This window comes from Diprion similis, chromosome 5 (assembly GCF_021155765.1).
Source record: "Diprion similis isolate iyDipSimi1 chromosome 5, iyDipSimi1.1, whole genome shotgun sequence".
NCBI classification, from domain to species: domain Eukaryota; kingdom Metazoa; phylum Arthropoda; class Insecta; order Hymenoptera; family Diprionidae; genus Diprion; species Diprion similis.
Genome location: NC_060109.1, coordinates 6,159,695 through 6,182,663, shown reverse-complemented (window position 1 = coordinate 6,182,663; position 22,969 = coordinate 6,159,695). Strand labels below are relative to the sequence as shown.

General features: G+C 38.7%; 1 protein-coding gene and 2 long non-coding RNA genes across 3 annotated transcripts in view; 2 read left to right on the top strand and 1 right to left on the bottom strand.

Moving 5' to 3' along the window:
* The window catches only part of LOC124406401 (glutamate receptor ionotropic, NMDA 2B-like), a 491,146-nt gene that overhangs the window by 53,504 nt on the left and 414,673 nt on the right, over positions 1-22,969 (top strand). The window lies entirely within an intron of this gene.
* LOC124406402 lies at positions 30-18,940 on the top strand. Its single transcript, XR_006929219.1, has 3 exons — positions 30-43; positions 1,023-1,024; positions 18,799-18,940. It is a non-coding gene; the product is annotated as an uncharacterized LOC124406402 (long non-coding RNA).
* The window catches only part of LOC124406403, an 18,480-nt gene continuing 14,338 nt past the window's right edge, over positions 18,828-22,969 (bottom strand). The window contains exon 3 of the long non-coding RNA XR_006929220.1: positions 18,828-18,960. This is a non-coding gene — a long non-coding RNA (uncharacterized LOC124406403). The remainder of the gene's footprint in view (positions 18,961-22,969) is intronic.

The following is a 22,969-nucleotide window of genomic DNA, read 5'->3' as shown; positions in this document are numbered from 1 at the left end:
AACCAGCGTATTCGTGGTCCAGGTCAGAGGGATGATGTTTTTCGTCGTCCAGGTCGTCGAAACAAGCGTATTCAAGAAGCTGCACGAGCCTTGATACGAGTTGGAGGTCAGTCGTAGACGAGCCGAACGGTGTTGCATGAGGACAATTTTTTTTATCATCCAGGAGCAGTGCTTCGTAGTATTCGTGGTCGAGGTCGACGGAACAAGCGTATTCAGAGGGACGATGTTTTTCATCGTCCAGGGGCAGTGCTACGTAGTATTCGTAGTCTAGATTAGGTACAGTAATGTTCATCGATGCATGCACTGTGGCTAACTTTATTTTTTAAACTTTTGTTTCTTTTCTACTCGTATTTTATGTGCCTATGGCCGGTGAAACAGTGCACAGGAGAAATGGGAGAAACCATGACGACAGCCTCTTAGCGCTGTCATCCATATAACCTCTAAGATCGCGAGGGCACGAATAACCTCCTTCACAAAGTGCATAAGCCATCAATTTAAGACTCGACGAATATATAAATATGGTAAAATTGGATATTTATACTCAAATTGACGGCTTATGCACTTTGTGAAAGAGGTTATTCGTGCTCTCGCGATCTTAGAGGTTATATGGATGACAGCGCCGAGAGGCTGTCGTCATGGTTTCTCCCATTTCTCCTGTGCACTGTTTCACCAGCCATAGGCACATAAAATACGAGTAGAAAAGAAACAAAAGTTGAAAAAAAAGTTGGCCACAGTGCATGCATCGATGAACATTACTGTACCCACCCGAGATGTTGGTTCGGGTGCTGTTTTTTTGGTTCGTTCTCGTCAACGTCCTCGTTCAGTGAATGGAAGAGGGAAGAATAATAATTAGAGAAGGATTATCTTTGATAAAGAATAAACTTTTATTGAGATTTGGAAATGGGGTGAAATATGCGGCGAAGTCGTTATGGAGTAGTTGAGGTGATGGGAGGAAAAAGGTCGGAGCTCGATGTTGTCGAATTGAAAGTTCGGATCGGAGTCGTTCTTGGGCGTGAGAAAAGGAGTGTGGATCCAGAATAGAGGGGAATAGAAAAAGCAAGGTAAGGGCGAAAACGAGTGGCGTAAGGCAAGATGGAAATAGGAGGACAAGATATGGAGTGTAGCATTACGATGGGAATGGCAGGTAGAGGCGAGAGGTTGTCGAGGAAAGTGGAGGAGACGTGTGGCGGGACGCCGGACGTAACATCTATATATTTATTTATTTATTCATTTATTTATTTATTTATTTACTCATTTATTTATTTTTTTTCCGCGGCTCTTTAGCTTGTTTTAGCCCAGCGATCACTAGTTGCGTTGCTGATTGTAGTATTGTTATCCTCCCTGTTACTGAATGTATTGAGTGTAATTTAGATTCGTAACCAGCGTAAGTTTTGTTCTCAATACCTGCTATTTTTTTTTTTTTTTTCTTCTCTTTTCCTGTATATATATTTGTAATCGTAATTGTGTGTTCATTTTTGCCGATGGTTAGCCAAGGCATAATAAATTAATCAATCAATCAATCAATCATGCTAAGCGCATATTCAATTGCAGCAGGAGCAGTACTGACGAATACTGACGTAGAAACTTCAGTTTATCATTGGCCCTATCTTCTTATATTTCATTTTTCTATATAATTGGTTCAAATCGAACCCTTGATATAAGATTTCCATCATCCTTTTATTAGAGAACTAGTTTAAACAACGATTCTGTTTCACTATCCGACATCTTAGCTATCTCGATCAGGATAGATACAGTTTTGGTGAACCACGAACAATATCGGCTCTGATCAAACACCAGAGTCCGCTGGCGAAAAACACTCGCATCTTCCTACCGAAGTTCTTACCGAAAATCGGACGGGTTACAATATATATCGTTCTATATTATAAAAATATTTCACCGCCGCCACCGTGTCAGGAATCCAGACCTCATGTATATATATGCCCTCATACCTTGACAGATTTAACCTTTTACCTATCTGATAAATCTATCAAATAAAAATAACACAAGATATTCTTCAGATACTGCCTGATACCACGCTTTTCCTTGCTCTCCTTTCCGGGGCCCATCCTCTTCCACAATATTCTTCAGATACCGCTCTAATACAACGCCTTTCCTTTTGGTTAAATCTGTCAAGGTATGAGGGTATATATGCGGGGTAAAGGGTTAAATCTGTCAACGTATGATGGTATATATACGCTAAAGCGTTAAATCTGTCAAAGTATGAGGGCATGGGGTAGGTCTGGATTCCTGACACGGCGGCGGCGGTGGCGAAATATCTTTATAATATGGAAAGATATATATTTATATATTTAACCGTTAAAATGTACATAAATACATGTATATACATTTGTCACGAATTTATATACACACATATATACTGTAACACGGTGATTAGCGCTGCGTTAAGAGACCTCCGTCATACCCGTTTTCAATAAAAGGCAGCAAGGAACACAGGCTATCGATATGGACACCTCAGTAATTTTAAGTATTGTTACTAATTTTCTCGATTTTGTTTTTCTTTTCCCACCTATCCCAAGTCCTATACCTGGAGCACGAAGGCGGAAGACCAAGGGGAGATAACGCAGATACCGACACCACGACTTAAAGGTACATCTTCGAGGACGAGCCATGGACTTACAGGTAACTCAACGCCTCGCAGTTAGTACCCATGCCTACCCCGCATGGTACTAGCCCCGCATGGTTTCGCGACCGGACGCCCGCTTTGTATTCCGCTACCGCCACCACCCTGGTCCGATAAGACTAAAATCGGCCAGGAAGACGGAGGAAAGATAAAATTGTCGTCGTGAGCCGTGGAAGCTACAACGAAAACGTCGCAGAGCCCTCTACCGGCCTACTCTGGTCGGAGTGATCAACCACGCATTCCACGGGCTCAAAGGGATACGGCACGGCGAAAGCTTTGAGTGCTGCGAGGCCTGCCAGAAAACGAGTCAAGGAGGTGCTGCCACCTATCGTACCTTTTGAGAAGTTTTGGGAGTACGACGACGCTGCACCGACGACGCTGCACGAAGGAACCTCCGAACTCTTCACTTCTGCATCTCGAGCGATCCTGATCAGACGTCTCTTGCCTTTGTTGCCTTCTTCGTTCTAAATACCTTCATCCTGCCGTTTATCCGTTATTTTATCGTAATTCTCGTATCTTGTGTTTCCGTGAGCTTGTGCTACCTCTTAACTATCAGGACTCTTTGTTTTTGTGGAATATTTCCAGTTTTAATAACGTAAGTGAGCTTTTGTTAGGCTCGAATCCCTGAGACGCTTTGTCTTACCTCCTTTCCTTGTTGACCGCTTGGGTCGAATAATTCCGTATCTCGGGTTTTCTAGTCTAAGAGCCCGTGAACCCCAGACCTTCGTTATTTTATGAAAGCTGCAAGTTTTTCAGGGCATGCTCCCAACACAGGTCAGAACGATGGACCATTATGAAGTTTGGGTTACCGTGGCTTTGGCAGGTAAACGGTACTAAAGGTGTGTAAAATACCGATCTAAATTCGTCAAATAATAAAATGTGATTTTTTGGTATTACCTTTAGAAGAGTATTAAAAATCACGTCATTCATCGCCAGACACCCTTAATGTTCATGAAGTTATAATTCTACTTACGTTATAGTATAAAAGCTGACTAGCTTCGAGGAGTTCCTTGCTCGCTACAGCTCGCTCAGAGTCGGATGCCTAGTACAGCTGGTTCTTCTGCTCGTGCGCTCGCTACGCTTGCTCATTTGTGGTCAGTGTTTTACCAAATTTTACGAGACGTATGAGATACCTCACGTCCTCACTGCTCGAGGATTGTTCAACGGGTAATAAATGTTACTCAATACATTATCGCAACATGTGTGCTAACACCCAATTAAGTGGGCCACTATTTTCACGCTTCTCAATTTTTAACTGAACGAAAGCAGGATCTTCATTGTGTTTACAACACACCATCCATTCGTCTACACATCATATCACCAACTCACCAACAGAAGTCTCCGTTTCCGATGGTAAATATATATTTCCGTTATCTTACCGTAAGTACAGCAGCCCTACTTTGGTCTGTGGAGTTCACTGGCCAACTGAGACTGAAGCTGGTGATATTTGAAGAACATGGGTATGATGGATAGGTACATGGGTCATAGATCACGTACAAGGTACAATAAGGATTATTACACATTCATACTATACTCTTGAGCATGGATCATTAGAACGCCTTTTATCTCCGTACCCGTGAGCAATTTTCAAGGATTCCTCAAACAAAGTGATATTTCCAAACTCAATGGCATACCAAAATCCTGGTAGACAAATGCGTTATGCAACTGATCAAAGCATTCGTCAATTATCTCTCTATACAGAATCAGATATCAAATATCAAACACGTTACGTGCCCTCATTTTTTCTATCAGTAACGTAACCGTACAGCAAGGGCCAACAACCAAAATTACAGTCCATGTCACACCATTGACAAATTAAGAAAACGGAAACAATTCGGTGGAAACCGAAAAACAATATCATTTCAAAAAAAAGTAAACACTGCATCAATTTACCACAATGTGCAAGATCATGTCAATTTCAAAAAACATTAAGCCGTAAAAATTTACTACAATACGCCAAATAATATCGTTTTTTGCGAACTATTAGCAATATCAGGATATAGAGTTTTTCTCTATATTATAACGCAAGATACGTATAATGTGCCTATGTTCCTTCTCACATAACCACCATCAATCCTTTTTTTCCTTTTTTTCGCTTATGGCATTTAATCGATACTTTCATTGGACCCTCGCTATATTTAACGTTATTTGAAGATGTTGACGCAATTTCAAAAACTCCTGAACAGTTTCTATTACGCATTGTATGTGTTGTGACGCTAAATTCTGTTAACCTCTGACGAGGACTTACCGTTAACACTTTGGAGCGATTCTCCAATTATTCGATACGATATTTCAGATACGAAAAGATACTCGTTGGGCGCCAGACGCTGCAGCGTCAATTTTTAGAGAAAAGGGAAAAATACGATACGATAATAATAATTAGAGAACCCGTTGTATGGCTGGCTAGGCTCAGGTACTCACACGAACTGGTAGAGTAGCGGTATCCAAAGGCAGTTACAACAGTTACGGAAATAAGGAAATAAAGAAATCAAGAAATAAGCTCGAATCAAGTAAATTAACAAGTCAATCAGTCGTATATTATTGATCAGTTCATAAGCGGTAGATTAGTCAATTTCTTACAGAAAGTTAACAAAAGATATCTAGTCAACGAGAGTTTACGAGAGTGATTTACAAGATTTTCGATTAAAGAAGCTAAGCGATAATTCGCACAAAATAATAGGTGACAAAAGAAATTAATCGTAGGTCGAAAGAAGCGATATAATGCAAAAAGTCTACTTAAACTAGACGTCACTGGGCGACGTAATCTTACCCAAATTTCGAAAGCGGCACTACGAGAATTGTTAATTTGTTAAATTAAAGCAAGAGTGAAACTTTAGCGAAAATCGGTAGTTGACGGAATTGACGGTAGCTTAGAACGATAGTGACGAGAAAATAATGTTTAAATTACGACAAACGGTAATTAGCGAGAAAGATTGACAGTGATCTACGATTTACAAATGTCGCTAGCTTGTACGGAAGAATTATTCACGGCAAGCGAATCGATAATTACAACAGTCAAGCATACGATATTAAATTAACAAGGAAATTCGAAATTACGATAACGAGAGAAAATACAAAAGTTATACGAGATTGAGAGGTTTAGAGAAGGGATTGCAGAGTAAAAATAATACACTAAATACACCTGGTTACAATAAGCAACTTAAGATAACACAGAAGTACGATATTCGGGAAACAAGAAAATATTACAAGGTAATAAGAAATGTAAATCAATATAAGCGATAGAAAACAAAGGTGCGGTAGTATTTAGCGGCTTAATCTACGCTCAGCTATACTCCAAGCAGCTCAATATACGATACGAAATTTCATGCACAAAGCAAATAATATAAAACAAGCGATACGATACAAAGCGATAGGCAATACTAGTAAGAAAAGTAAAGATAGCGATAGCGATAGACAGTAGAAATTACACAAGCGTTTCTAACATAAAATTACGAGAAGCAAAGAAAATCAGAGATACAAAAGATAAGCATTAAGCAAAGAAATTCAGAAATACAAAAGATATTCGGTAGTTACGAGGTCGCTCACGATAGTTTTCGGAAATTAATTACGAAACGAAATCATGCAGTCGCACGGCGGCTTACAGCACCTCAATGTCCGTGGACCATGATTCACAAAGATACTGGTATCATTCGATGCAACCAAAACGATAATTAAGATACGATAAGAGAAACAGAAATTAGAGCAACTTCGTAACGGTACGATACAAAGGCGAAAGCCTTACCTTAGTCGGCGACGAGATTAGACACTGATTTTAAATTAAATTAAAGAAACTAAAGCGAGAGAAGGAAGGAATTGAAGTTAACGGAAGGAATTGGAGTTAAAGGAAGGAGTGAAGCTAAAAGATCAAAACGGTAGTGGGTGCGAAAAAGGTAGCGATAGCGATAGCGGTAGAGGAATAAGCGATAGTGGTAGAATATAAGAGGAAGATTGAGGATTTCTAACTAAACGGGAGCGAGGTGGTAGCGAAGCTGTCTCCTGGCGGGTTGAGCGTAGAATAGGCAGAGTTCGGAGTCCGGATCAGCGATCTCGCCGGTGTCGTCAGGTGATTCTTCTTCCCCTTCGGTGGTCATTCAATCCCTACCATAATTGGGTCATCCCTCTGGCGAATATCGGCTACGCGTTATCGACGATTACCGCTAGATGAGCGTAGTTGGCATCACACGTACTTTTCTTCGTCTGCTGCGTCGTACGGTCCAGGTTGCCTGTCATTGGGGGTTCCCTCCACGAAGGCAGGTACGTAGGCTACCTCCGGAAGGTTACCGGATGGAGTGCAACTCCACATTGTTTGCCTCCACCGGCTTCGTCGTCTAGGCAGTGGCCAACTGCCCACGATATATCACGAAGACCATGCAGTCACACGGCGGCTTACAGCACCTCATCGTCCGTGGACCATGACTCACAATGATTGTAGCCCTTACTGACAGGGAGGCTGCGTCTATCCTCAGGACGAGGGCTTCATCAACTTCGGACGTAGTGTTTTGGGTTCGGTCCGGCTCCTGGCCGGTAAGTCGGTGAACGACAGGCTGCGGTCGGCCCTTGATGTCGAACCTACGGCATCCGAAAAAGTCGGCATTCAAAGTTGTACGGGAGATTCATGATTACGAAACGGTAGTTGAAGTCGTCGGTAGCTGGAACTGTAGTTTTCGGTAGTTGTCGATCCCTCGGTGAATCAAAGAAACGTGTTGATCCCTCGATGATCGTGGTCGCGGTACCTGTTTAGCTTGCGCCGAAGCGCGGGATTACAAAATTTGTACAGAAAATATTAGTAACTAGTATTTTTCGCCTATATCGTATCGAGCTTGCTTGGAGTACCCCGCCAGGGACGCGTTTTCGGTAGTTTCCTTTAGATTTTTAGCCTTGTAACGAGCCATTCTGAAATGCCACGTTACAGTGTATACAATTTTGTTGAATAACTTTACCAAAAAAAAACATTGAAATAAATTTTTTTTCTCACTGATATTATTTGTGACGTCCACTTGGTCACAAAAACTACGCAACACAGGTTGGAGCCTCGTGTTTACTATATTTACAATTTACCATTTATCCACCTTATACTTCATACAATACTCACCAACAAAGTTGACTTCTTCTTACTCCATATTTGGTGATCGCGATGAATTGGTGATTATAACTACATCAATACCACGCACCCATGCATACATCATCAAGGCACTTCCTGTATCATCCCAACAATAGGAGGGTTTTTGAGGAAACGTGATAATTAGGGATACATGAATTATTTCACATTAATCAACATATGCTATACTATAAGTACCGTAAGTTTTGAAAACTGTCTAAAAAAACATAATATTTTGAAAATTCACTACGTCGTCATCCTCCCATGAGAAAATTTCGATATTGAACTTTTTGAATAATTCATCAAGTATTATTACACATTAATTATCATGTACTATACGTACGGTTTACAAAAAAATTAGTCCCACGGGTGATGAGTCACCAGGTGAAGTACAGCCGGAACTGCGAAGTGCTAGTCCTACGAGTCTAGATTCAATCGGTAAAGGTCAAATATCACCAGGTTAAGGACCTGGACAACCGGAACGACGGAGCGCTTGTCGTGGGAGTAGAGTTTCACCAGATAGTGAATCTGAAGCGCGGAAACTACGGAGCGCTTGTCCTGGAGGTCTAGATCCACCAGGTAAAGGACCTGGACAGCCAGAACTACGGAGCGCCAGTCCTGAAAGTCGAGTTTCACCAGGTCGCGGACCTGGAGCGCAGGATTTACGGTGCGCTAGTCCTGGAAGTAGAAATTTACCAGATAGAGGATATGGAAGTTGTAATTCATCAGGTGAATATCCTAGAACGCGGAAACTACGGAGCGCTTATTTCAGAGGTCGAGATCTACCAGGTCATCGATCTGGACAGCCAGAACTACGGAGCGCGAGTTCTGGAGGTCGAAATCCACCAGGTCAAGGACCTGGACAGTCAGAACTACGGAGCGCTAGTCCTGGAAGTCGAGTTTCGCCAGGTCGCGGACCTGGAGTGCAGGATACAGCAGGTCGAAAACCTGGCACTCGAAATCCGCGAAGCGCGGTTCTCATACGTCCTCTCTACTGCGCGGCCATTTCTGGACTGAGTAATTCGGCTCACCGACTACTATAGATCGATGACGCCTATCAAAAAAATTCGGGTGACGTCACTTTTTGACGATCCAAACTCGGTTTCGTACTTCAATACTATGTATGTATGATATGATTTTTATATATAATGCTTGGGTGATAATTAGATGATGTTTCCTCATTAGCCAGACATTTTTGATAATTCCAACCCCTCGCCAGACAAGCATGTAGGGTAGCTGTAAGAGCGAGCGCGAGCAGCATACATACTCTTTGTCACGACCGAGCTTGTAGCCGCCACCTAGCGGTAACGCAATACATAATACATACAAAGATGGCTGTGGACGTGAGCCACGCGTCAAGTGTACTCCTCTGTGATAATAATAAATAAAGCATATCATACAGTAATAAAGTGTTCATTTATTACACTCTTTGTATATTCACGTGGAAGAATGATGTTATTATATTTAAGGTTATGTTTTTTCCGCCATGTTAAATCAATTCACATTTTTTCAATGTCTCGTCAGAAAATATTATTATTTTGCCACTACTGTTGCTACAAATAACATAAATTAATGTATAACTCATGACTGGTTTTTTAATACAAAATCACTTTCATTTGAAAAATCACATTAACAAATTGTAAACATATAATGTACATATCATACACTAATAATATTGAATATACTTTACAGTTTGTATATATTCGAAATATTTTATGTTGTTAATTAATAATGAATATTGAATTGATAATACTTGAAGAAAGCATATAAGATTATTTTAGCTGATGTAAACATGTACTAGGTACTAAACAATACATGCGCAGTAGAAATAACAACTGCGCAGTGAGGGATCGTGATAGACCTAACTCGCCATCTCACTCGCACCCACCCATATATGTATATACTGCCTCGCGCTAGCTCTTACAGCTACCCTACATGCTTGTCTGGCGAGGGGTTGGAACTATCAAAAATGTCTGGCTAGTGAGGAAACATCATCTAATTATTACCCAAGTATTATATATAAAAATCAGCTTTTATACTATAACGTCAGCAGAATTTTAATTTCATGAACATTAAGGGTGTCTGGCAAGGGATCGCCACGATGTTAAGTGTCTGGCAATGAATGACGTGATTTTTAATAATCTTCCAAAGGTAATACCAAAAAATCACACTTTATTATTTGATGAATTTAGATCGGTATTTTATACACCTGACGTACCGTTTACCTGCAAAGCCACGGTAACCCAAGCTTCATAATAGTCCATCGTTTTTACCTGTGTTGGGAGCATGCCCTGACAAACTTTCAGCGTTTATAAAATAACGAAGGTCTGGGGTTCACGGGCTCTTAGACTATAACTTCTCAAGACCACTGGGCATGAAGCGGAACGAATCTATGAATCTAAGCTTCACATCTATTCCCTTGATATATTTTGTAAAAGAAATGTACTTTTCGTTGTTTACGGATGGAAGCTCAATTTTGCCCTCCAACGATATAGCCAACGCTATAATTAAAAAATTTGAATCATAACCCCATAGATTGTGGAATATTACAGGAATAGTATATGAGTTTCGATAATTTAGGTTACAATCTCGATGTGCAGCCCTACGATACTTTTCTCTGAAATGGCAGTGATCACGATGCTTACGCCTTCGAGCGTAAACGGTTTTTCACAAATGCGACACACTGTTGTTGAATGAAATTCGCTGATTTGATTGAAATTAGGCGGTTCCATTGGTACCACAGTTTTGAAATAAGTTTCTAACGAATGTGCCAATTTCTCTGACTCAATCATAAACCATTGAATGCAAGTCTCTCCACGATTCATTTTGAAATTTAAAATTGAATCATTAAACGCACAATGTAGATAATAAACTACACTATACGGTAGATGCTTTTGATAAATTGTTCTATTTTACCCAAGACCTTTAAGAGTGGGTTTCACTTAACATGCTAGATCTGCGTCAGTGCAAAATAGAATGGTTTCTTCGTGTTTAAAATTTTCAAATCTGGGAATCTTGTTCTCTTTTGTCGGTAAAATAACTTTGGTTTTGTTCTAATCCATGCAGTCTACATTGTGCTTTAAGAAACATCTTTCAGATTGAAAGTGTGACAGACACCTATCGCATAACCAAGTACGAGAACGGTGACCAGGCGATCTTGTTAATCGTGATAAATTTTGAATACATGCAAAATGATGTGTAACGTTCTTTGTGTAATTTTCCATACCATCACCATCATCGGCATCATCAATTTTACACTCTATCACTAAAAGATGGATTGTAGATTTATCAGACTTGTTTCGACTTGAATAAACGGGTACAATTTCACTATGTTTTCATCTCTCAATACAATCTTTACAATAAACATTAATCGAAAGTTCGTTGAGATTTTCAAATTTTGGAATTTGATCTAGAGACATTGGAAAATTCATACCATTTAACCGTAGCACTGAGCTCAAATGTGGGTAAGAGCTGACTTCGTTGGGATTTTTGTTATTGGCGGGAAAGAGGGTTGCGGTGACCGACTAAAGAAAGCAATATGAGTCGCTGTTACGGATTTTGACAACGGTTCTCTTATATTGAATATCTTTGGATAGTGGTGTATATGTATGTGAACAAATCTTCTCGTGGTGGCACATACTTGTTGATATTCACAGTCAAATTCATTATTTCAGTCGACGACCAGCCAGAGTCTTTTTCGTGGAAATCTTCCACCTTGGCCAACACTTTTTGCTTGACGTTCTCTTTGAACCACCCGTGTATTTCCGTTGGTTGAAGAATAATTTGATTATTAGTATTGCAAAATTTAATGTCCTCTATGATTTTCACGTTTCTTCCCAAAAAAAAAACGATTGGATCTGATCGTATATAATTGGATCCAAACGATTAGATATAATAAGATCCAAGTTTGGCAGGGTCTAACTATATATGATAAGATATAAATATGTCTAATGATATATAATGAGATATAAATATGTAAGTGCACATATAGTTATTTTTATTTATATCGAACCGTTTTAATACGATCAGAGCTTTTTCTTTTTATTTAGAAATAGATCTATAGTTAAAAGAAAAGATTCTCATGTTTCACAATCTCAAACAGATTTTTAAAACTTATTGTGTATAAAAAATTAGTAAGTTGTGTGATTTAGATAATAATTGTAATCCAATACTCTGCATAATATCGTATCATTTTATTAAAATTTTTTCTCAAGACTCAATATTGGTGTAACAACTTTAAAAAACCTTTATATAATGCTAATGATAACTTTTAATTTGTTTCAAATAACAATTTTTTATAATATTTTATCGATTAATTCAAGTTATTCATACTATGTTTTTAAAATACAAAAAAAAAAATTTACTCGAGCGCGTCAGATTTTCGGAAGGGGTGTTAAGTAGGCCCCAAGGAAGCTCCCTTTAAAAAAACTGACGATTTCGGCGTGACGATAAGTTACGACCAAATTTTTGAAAATGCAAAAAAAAAGTTCTTTTGAAATACTCGAGCGCGTCAGATTTTCATAGGGGAGGCTTATCTCGGTATCCTGAAAGCATATTTTCTTAATCTGACAAAAATGTTGGTGGGTTCTCTTAATCTGACCGAAAAAGGTTTTTTTTTTCCTTTCTTTCTCCCTGATAAAACGGGGAATTTAAGAATGACAATAAAGCGATAGATACAATCAACGTAAATGTAGATGAAATGTAGTAAAAATTGTATTATTTATGAATCGAAATAAAGGAAAAATACTGTACGGCATATTTCTGTGGAGCGCTCAGTCTGTATTACATGTTTATGGCACATTCTTCTTTTTTGCTTTAATTCTTCACTTCGTTTTGCTTACGGTACGTCCAAAAAACGATTTGAGGATCAACAGGCTATTGAATAATATAAATAAATGAAACTGTACATGTTAATAATACTTTTGTATACAGTGTATACCGAGTTCACGAAAATTTTCGAGAAGCTTTAGGAAAAAAAAAATTTTTAGATATAATAAAAGTTACATAATTTAATCATCGTTGTTTCATATCAATTTTTTTTTAACACCCTCCGTTTTCGAGATATACTCAAAAACCGGGAGTTTGAGTTTTCATGATGCTTTAAGTCCAAAAGTTTTAACTTTGGACAAAAATATAAACAGACCTTTTTTGTGTAAAATAAAATTACCTTTTTTTTTATTTAAACTTTTTTTTTGTAAAATGTATCGTTCTGCTATATATCTACATTCTGACTAAATACCTGTGGGTCTTGCCCGAGCTTGAGGACGATAGAGTCTCGTCTCGGGAACGGCGATGTAAACACCGTTACGAAATAAATGTGAATGATGAAATAACGCTGTGTCTCTCCTTATTCTCATACATAACATTGGCGACGAGGATAATAAATCTACGCGTGCTCCGAATGAGTGTTTCGTTAGACTGGCCGCAAATAGAAATTCTAATAAACAAAAAGAAAACCGCATGGATAATTAATCATACCAAAGCGGAATTATTAACAATATGTGAAAGACTGAAAATACGGGTTCCTGAAAACGCGAATATAGACGCTCTGAGAGTTTTAGTGCGTGAATTTATAAAAAAATCGGACGAGAAGAACAGTGAGTGTGTCGACGGTTCTGGCTCGGAAGTGCGAGCGGAAAAAGTCATGGCACGAGCGATAGGCAAACTGGTGGACTTCGACCCAGAAATACAACTATGGGAAGACTACGCCGACCAATTCGAGTTTTATCTTGAAGCCAACAACATCACTGAGGAAGGTAAAAAAAGATCCACTCTTCTTACTGCCGTTGGGGTCAAAATATATCCAATAATAAAATCTTTCTGCCTGCCAAAAAAACCGAAAGAGGTGTCGTACGACGAGATCGTAAAGAAATGCAAAGAACACTTCGGCAAATCGTCGAATGTTTTACTGAACAGAGTCCAGTTTCAAAAACGCGACCAATTAGAAGAAGAATCGTTACAAGATTTGGTTCGCGAACTCAGAAAATTGGCCCAAGACTGCAAATTTGGGGGACCTACAGAAAAATTACCATTAGAAATAATGCTCCGCGACCGATTTGTAGCGGGTATCAGAGACGAGGAATTACAAAGATACTTGTGCCGAAGGCACGAAGAATTAGACGAGGACGCAAATCCAGACGGACTCACGTTAAGTAAAGCGCTAGAAATCGCTCGAAACGCAGAATCAACAGCAGATCAGCAAAAATTACTCCGAAAAAGAGAGACAAACGCGGTAAATAAAATCGCGAATCAAAAGAAAAACCTCGGAGATAAAAGCACCCGAGGAAAAGGGTGCTACAGGTGTGGATATAAAAATCACACTCCTGAAGTTTGTTTTTTCAAAAACGAAAAATGCGGTACGTGTTCGAAAACCGGGCACCTCAGTAGAGTTTGTAAAAGTAAACAAGGGGTTTCGGGTAGCTCGAAAACCAAACCATCCCGTACACACCGAGTAGAGAACGACTCATCAGAAGATACGGGCTTGTGCGACGAAGACAGCGACAGCTATACTAACGCGATTGTGAACCAAGCAAGCTTGGGCGAACATAATAATAAATACAAGGTCACGGTCGAGTTAAACTCAGTGCCTTGTTCGTTCGAGATTGACAACGGCGCACACGTATCCCTAATAAATCGAGAAACGTACAAAAAAATTTGGCCGCAGACTGCACCCAAGTGGTCAAAAAAAGAGGTCAATCTTTTCGCGTATGGAAAAAAACGACTGGGCGTTCTGGGCTCGACGAGAGTCTCGGTAAAATACGGAAAACACAAGGCGAATTTACCGGTGACTATCTTACAAGAAACGATCGGACCGAACCTCCTCGGAAGAGACTGGTTTGATGATCTCGGAATTAAAATATTGGGCATTAATCAAGTAAAAAAAATTAAAACTGATTACACAAAAATGATCAGCGAATTCCCGCTCATAACATCTTCAAAACTAGAAGGACACAATGGGACTCCCATAAGCATCGAATTAAAAGAAGGAGCACAACCGAAATTTATTAAAGCAAGGCGTGTCCCGTACGCATTACAGGAAGCAACAAGCGAAGCGTTAAAAAGTATGCAAAACCAAGGAATGCTTATTCCTGTGATGCAGTCAGACTGGGCAACTCCTGCACACTTTGTCAAAAAATCAAATGGGAAAATTAGAGTAGTGGGAGACTACAAAGACACGGTAAACCCAAAAATCAAAGACTCGGAATACCCCATTCCCACTGTGTCTGAAGCTTTCGCGACGCTTAACGGCGGAAAAATATTCACACAAATCGATTTACAAAACGCATACAAACAACTACGCGTTGATGAGAAAACATCGGAAATTCTGACAATAAGCACACATATCGGCCTTTTCAGAGTCACAAGATTACTCGATGGATTATCGGCTGCACCAAGAATTTTCCAGCACTACATGACGAAGATATTACAGGGCATTCCCGGCGTACAAATATATATCGACAACATTAAAATCCAAAGACGAGAAAGAGAAGAACACGATGCACGTGTAAAAGAAGTTCTGCAGCGGTTGTACGAGGCAAACCTTAAAATCAACATGGAGAAATCTATATTCGGAGTAAAAACCATGGAATTTCTAGGACACACAATTTCGGCGAAAGGAATCAGTCCAACGGATGATAAATTGAAAGCAATTCAACGAATACCCGCACCAAAAGACAAAAAAGAACTTCAAGTGTTCCTAGGAGGAATAAATTTTTACGGGAGGTTCATAAAAAACCGCGCAAAAATTGCAGAGCCCTTGCACCGACGATTGGACGAAGGAAAAAAATGGACTTGGGGAGATGCAGAATAAAGAGCTTTGGAAGAACTCAAAAGAAGATTGATGGGATCGGAAGTTTTAACGCACTACGACGACAAACTCCCACTCGTTGTCTCAGCTGACGCTTCGCCAATCGGAATCGGAGCAGTTCTGGCTCACGAAATGCCCGACAAATCGGAAAAAGTAATCGAATACAGCTCGAAGACCCTAACAAAAACCCAAAGAAATTACTCACAAATTGAACGCGAGGCGCTGGCGCTGATCAAGGCCACCGAACATTTCCATCAATATTTGGCAGGCAGAAAATTCAAAATGATCACGGACCACAAGCCGCTTCTAGGCATTTTCAAGAAGAACAATAAAAACACACAAAAACTCTCACCTAAACTCGAAAGATACAAAATAACTATGTCAGCATATGAATACGAACTAATTCACCGACCTGGAAAAAAGCACGGAAATGCTGATATGCTATCCAGGTTTCCACTTCCAGAAGAAGCTACAGAAGATGATGACACAGCAAACATTTTTATGCTAGAAGGTACCTCAAGGAATCCGATCTCAGTCAAAGACATCAAAGAAGAAACAGAAAACGACGAGATGCTAAAGGGGGTGAAAACCTATATAAAAAAAGGATGGCCAAAAAACACCTCATCGTCGATGAGGAACTTCTGGTTGAAACGAAACGAACTGGCAATCCAAGAAGGCTGCATAGTACGAGGTGAAAGGGTGGTAGTACCAAAGAAACTGCAACGCGACACATTAAAATACTTACATTTAAATCACTGCGGCGTGGTGGCAACTAAAGCATTTGCCCGATCGTACGCATGGTGGCCCGGGATCGACGAGGACATCGAAGTAATGATCAGCAACTGCGACAATTGCCAAGAAACTAAAAACAACCCGCCCCGAGCACAGATCGAAAATTGGGAAATCCCGCAAAACCCGTGGACTAGGCTTCATATTGACTTTGCTGGACCATTCCGAGGACAAGTTTTCCTGATTGTAGTCGACGCAACGTCAAAATGGATCGAAGTTTCCAAAGTCTCCTCGACAACGTCAAAAAGAGTAATTATTGAACTAAGAAGACTTTTTGCCACCTTCGGCACACCAAAAACAATCGTCTCGGATAATGACACGTCATTTAAATCAGCAGAAATGGCGGAATTTACAAAAAAAAATGGAATTAAACAGGTTTTCGTTGCTCCGTATCACCCGGCGGCAAACGGACAAGCGGAACGCGCTGTGCAAACAACCAAACGTAACCTTAAAGTTCTCGCCGATGGAAACTGGGAAGAAAAAATAAGCAGATTTTTGTTGAAACAACACACGACTCCTTCAGCAACAACAGGCCTCACACCAGCAGAGATAATGATGAACCGAAAACTGCACATTCCACTGGACATAATGAAACCAAATAAAGAAGAAAAAAACACGACGTCGGCGGAGACTCGGGCTGGTACAAGAAAATTCAAGATAAACGAGACGGTTTGCATGAGGATATACCAGAGCAAAACGGGGCCGAAATGAGCACGAGCAATCATTATAAAAAAAACTGGCCCCCTGTCATACCAGGTACGAGAACGAAACACTGGGCTGGTACACAGACGTCACGTGAACCAACTCAACAAGATCAAGACCGGACCAGAAAGTGAGCCCAAAACACTGTCGACGCCAAAAAAGAAACCAATGGACGAAAACCAAACTCACTATCCACTTCGAAGCAAAACAAAAAATTTGAGATTTTTGTAGTTTTCTCTTCCTTCTCAATTCTTTAAATTTTGTTCATTGCATACTAAAAAAATTTTTTTTCTGTTCTTTCTTCCGCTCTCCAAAAATATTTTGTTTAGTTGTGAAAAACAACATATGTCTCACACTAGGGGGGAGGGATGCTATATATCTACATTCTGACTAAATACCTGTGGGTCTTGCCCGAGCTTGAGGACGATAGAGTCTCGTCTCGGGAACGGCGATGTAAACACCGTTACGAAATAAATGTGAATGATGAAATAACGTTGTGTCTCTCCTTATTCTCATACATAACACGTTCGCGACTTACATGCTGCAACGCGTTTTTCGGAAGATGAAATGGCTCCTCCACACTTCCAGTCATGCGGTGTACCATTCAAATAAGCCCGCCCCAGAACTTATTCGACCGGGTTATCGACCAAACAAATTCGACCTCAGATCTGTACGTCGATAATTTCCGCCGTGACCAAACCTGACACTCCTCCGTTGACTTGATAAGTACGAACACGCATTATTTCGAAAAGGGTGTGAAAGATACGTATTTTAGTTACAATTCGAAAAGCGTTCGGAATCAGCAGACCCTTTCGTCACGACGTATCTATATAAATAAAAAACTACGAAACCGCACAGGTCATGTGTTTTTAAATAAAAGAGGAGTGAGGCACAAAAAACGGAGAGCAAATTGTTATCAGAGGAAAATGACGAGACAGAATTATTGGCCATTTCTAGGATAAGTTTTTATTTTATACGTCTATATTTATTTACTATTTATTTATTTATTTGTTTTTATTTTTACATCTACATTTATTTTATTATATACCTTTTTGTTTTTCTGTTTTAATTTATACATCTCTATTTATTTTATTTTACATTTTTGTTGTAACTTTACACCGTTTACACATTTTTATAAACACGTCATAAATAGAGATTTTAGCCATCAGTAATTATTTATTAATTTTTATGTTTTTTTTTTTTTTTTATTCTTATTAATATTTAAATCAGTAAGGAGAGTTATCCGTTACAGCGGAAACCGGCAGATTTTGTATTTTTAGTAAGTTTTAGATTATATTCTTCAAAATAAAAAAAAAATTGATCGCGCTCGAGAACGCCGGATTAACGTTTTTTTTTTTACAAGTTCGCGACCCTATAACTCTGCGGCGTCAAGGACTTATCGTCAGATTAGTTAAATTTAGTCTTGAAACACTAAAATCAACCCCCAATATCTTAATCTGACGCGCTCGAGTATTTCAGACTATCGATTTTTTTTTACTAATCTGATCGTCCATCCTAGGCGCGCGTCACTAGATATAGAGCTAATACTTTCCAAAGTTGTTCTATTAGGTCTAAGGTATCTCTCATATCTTAAACTGCCGCGCTCGAGTATGCCCGAAAAATCCCCTCTTCGCCTCCCTAGCTACAAGTGTGTGACTGAGAGTGTAACTCGGTATCACTACTCAGCCTGTTAGAACGGACCCGGCCGTCCAAAGAGGATATGAAGAAGTCATATCGAAAGATGCGATGTTGGTTATCTAGAAAAATGTAATTTCGAATATTAATTGGTTGACTTGAAAAATTAACGACGGAGCCAGGAATCGAACCTGGTATCTAGAGATGCTTTGCCGGAGACTTACTCCACTAGACCACCTAGCCGCCCTGACCCCCGTGTCATTAATTTCTCTCATCAACCTATGTATTCTGGGAAAAAATCAAACTATTTTTATTGATCCAACTGTTTTTTTAGTTCGATATTTTTGGCGACTTCGCGTTTTGTTTCTCCAATACGCTGTGTCATAGTTCGCTCGATGTCACTCCTCAAATAATCTCTTGATTCAGTATTTTTCTTGTCTCGTTTTTTCCAGCACTTGCTCTTCGCCTCTTTCAAAACACATTCTGAAATATTTTGTACATGTTATGCAGTGATATAATATTAAGAAATCGGATTGAAATTAAATTTATTTTCATTAATTTCATTAAAAACTTGTCATGTTTTTTAAATGTACTAGCATTTTCGATGAATTTTGTTTCAAATGCTAATAAATTTAATGAATATCTATAAAAATAAAAGATTTAGACCAAAAAATCAAATAATCAATTTAAAATGCCCATTGTCATTGGTATCCTTTTAGTTTTAACATTATAATGTCTTATTTGTAAAAATCTTTATCATCTTACCTATAATTTGTTCCTTCGCTTCAAAATCCATAGCGTCAACTTTTTCCATTCGCTTCTCTGCAACCTGAGCTCGAGCAGAATGTGCCGTGAGAGTGCATCGAAGAATAGCTTCTCGTTTAAAAATGCCGTCAATTAAATGTCGTTCCATTGTCGTAGCATCTCCACTGCTGCGGCCTTGGTCATATTTTCTCTTTGTACAAAAAATCTTACCACCAATATCAATCATTGTTTCAGTATGAAATTGGCCTAATAACTGATTACTTTCGGTGTTAGATTTTGATGATTCTGTCTTTTCATGTGTATGCAATCCATGGCCATCGTCATTTAATTCTCTTTTATACTTTTCATCTTCAATAGCTTCTCTTACCATCGACGTATCTTGAGGTCTACCAGCAGTAGTTTTAGTCATAGAGTCTTCTGACGATGTTTGAGATTCTGAAGAGCTATTAAGTACACTATCTCCAGCTAATATTGCTTTTGATTCAAAAGAAGTAGTACGAGTCACTGGCTCAGAATTGCTTGACCAAGAACTTATTGGTATCTGAAAATATAAAAATATATCAATTCAAATATTGATATTTTTACAAAATTCTTAGAAACAAGATTTTATAGTGTTATTATAGGCTGGTTACATTTCAAACCACCCAGCAAGGTCGGGACGTAAAATTCAAACGACTTGTAAATAATTTATATGATTCTTTGGGTAATTTAAGCGGACCCATATTTGGTCATTTTGCTCTAAAAAAATTTCATCTCTCTGCACGGCTATTACCATTTTTTGTCAAAAACTCGTTTTTACAGATTCCGTGAATTTACTGTTTTTTTTAAAAAGTGCTATAACTTTTGAACGAATTAACGGATTTGAGTGATTTTTCTTTCAAAATGTGTGTATTTATATCTTCTCTCAGAAAATTATAAGTTTAGGGAGATCGACACAAAATCGCCGGAGTTATTCAACGTAATGTAAAATAATCCGAAAAAATTCAACTTCGATTTTCGGGAATTGCATATTTTTTTTTTCTCTCACCAATTTTTTCTCGAATAGCTCTTTAAAGATACTAACTCTTGGCACAAGTTTCGTTAGCGGATTAGTTCTGTAAAAAGAGTTATGAATTTTTCAATATCACGAATTTTTGATATTTTCAGGTAGCTTATATTTTGTACTGTAAATCGATTTCTTTATGTCGCTACATTGTTTCTTTCTGTTTAATACATGTATACGACGAAATGAATGGGTGGGAAAAGTTTGAAATGCCCATTCAAAAATAAGACTATATTAATCCCAAAACAGTTTAATATTACAATAAACATGAATTTACTATAACTATGTTTGAAGCATCTCATACATCGTCGATTCATTTAAATTGTTGCTTCTTCAACCCGAAGGTGCTGACTCGTTTTTGCAGTAAAGGTACAGTTCGTATCAATATTTTTTTTCCAGACGTGAGTCTTGTGAATGCCTTTGATTGCTTTCACTTTTTTCCATTCTTCTGTTTTACTCTCGCGGAATAGCTGTAATTCTTTCGTAATTGTCTAATCAGACAAAGTTTGATAGCTGACGTATATTTTTGCACTGTTCCGACAAACGAAGACGCATTTTGGATGGCTTCAATATGTATATGTATATTGCTTCAATATGTATATTCAAGAAATATACATATACATATTGAAGCCATCCAAAACGCATCTTCGTTTGTCGAAACAGTGCAAAAATATACATTAGCTATTAAACTTTGTCTGATTAGACCCGAAGAATTACAGCTATTCCGCGAGAGTAAAACAGAAGAATGGTAAAAAGTGGAAGCAATCAAAGGCATTCACAAGACTCACGTCTGGAAAACAGATATAGATACGAACTGTATCTTTACTGCAAGAACGAGTCAGCACCCTTGGGTTAAAGAAGCAACAATTTGAATGAATCGACGATAAGATGCTTCAAACATAGTTATAGTGAATTCATGTTTATTGTAATATTGAACTGTTTTGGGATTAATATAGTTTTATTTTTAAATGGATTTTTCATACTTTTCCTACCCACTTATTTCGTCGTATACATGTATTAAACAGAAAGAAACAATGTAGCGACATAAAGAAATCGATTTACAGTACAAAATATAAGCTACCTGAAAATATAAAAAATTCGTGATATTGAAAAATTCATAACTCTTTTTACAAAACTAATCCGCTAACGAAACTTGTGCAAAGAGTTAGTATCTTTAGAGAACTATTCGAGAAAAAATTGGTGAGAGAAAAAAAAATATGCAATTCCCGGAAATCGAAGTTGAATTTTTTTGGATTATTTTACATTACGTTGAATAACTCCGGCGATTTTGTGTCAATCTCCCTAAACTTATAATTTTCTGAAAGAAGATAAAAATACGCACATTTTGAGAAAAAAATCATCCAAATCCGTTGAATCGTTCAAAAGTTAAAGCACTTTAAAAAAAACAGTAAATTCACGGAATCTGTAAAAACGAGTTTTTGACAAAAAATGGTAATAGCCGTGCAGAGAGATGAAATTTTTTCAGAGCAAAATGACCAAATACGGGTCCCCTTAAATTACCCAAAGAATCATATATATTATTTACAAGTCGTTTGAATTTTTCGTTCCGACCTTGCTGGGTGGTTTGAAATGGAACCAGCCTGTATCGTTTTGTCATGATCTGGAAAATCTATCCCGTGTATTCTGTTTGGTTTGACTCGAGAACTCCGCATGCGTTCAACGAGCCACCGAAGGTACTCCAGCGAAATCTCTAACGTTGTGTTGCAAAGACCGATAATTATTTCCTCGTCCTTCTCAATAAATTGATTATCGTCATTACGTGCCATTACAATTTCACAACCTTTACCCCAGAAGAATGATATTATAAATGACGTCCAAGTTTCAACTGCTAACCAATTTTATACAGACGGTGGGTGTCTCAGATTTACGTTGGAACCTTCCAGAATTCAACGTCGTGTTAAAACCCGTTACCCACAGGCTGCTCGACGTCAAGTCGAAACTCGTTGGACCCATCGTTTGTCAGCCCAAGTTTGCTCAAGGTTAGAACAGGTTTTTCTCACAGCTCTAAAACCTTCCAGAATTCAACGGCAAGTCGAAACTCTTCGGACCCATCGTTTATTAGCCTAAAATTCCGAGAATCAGTTCAGGGTCGTTGCATGACTCTCCCAACGTCGTATGTCTCCTTGAAACCACTCGATTTTCCGAGAAAGGATCTTCCCGAAAATGACTCACGGAACCTTCTGAGAGCTCAACTCGAAACATGCGAGGGTTCGAGGTTGAACGGTTGAGGGTTTGCGGTTGCCCTTTGTAAAACAGCTACTTGATTCTGTTCGATGAGCATGGGTAACTTAGAGTGCAATTTATCTGCTGAAGGAAGACTTATGGTAACTGACAAAGCACTTTTGGGATAAGACTATGGCAATTTAGGGGATTTTTCACCAACGCTCATGCCAATTTGGTGGATTTCTTACCAATGATCATGTTAATTTGAGGGATTTTTTTTACCGGACGTTCGATCGACAGAACATG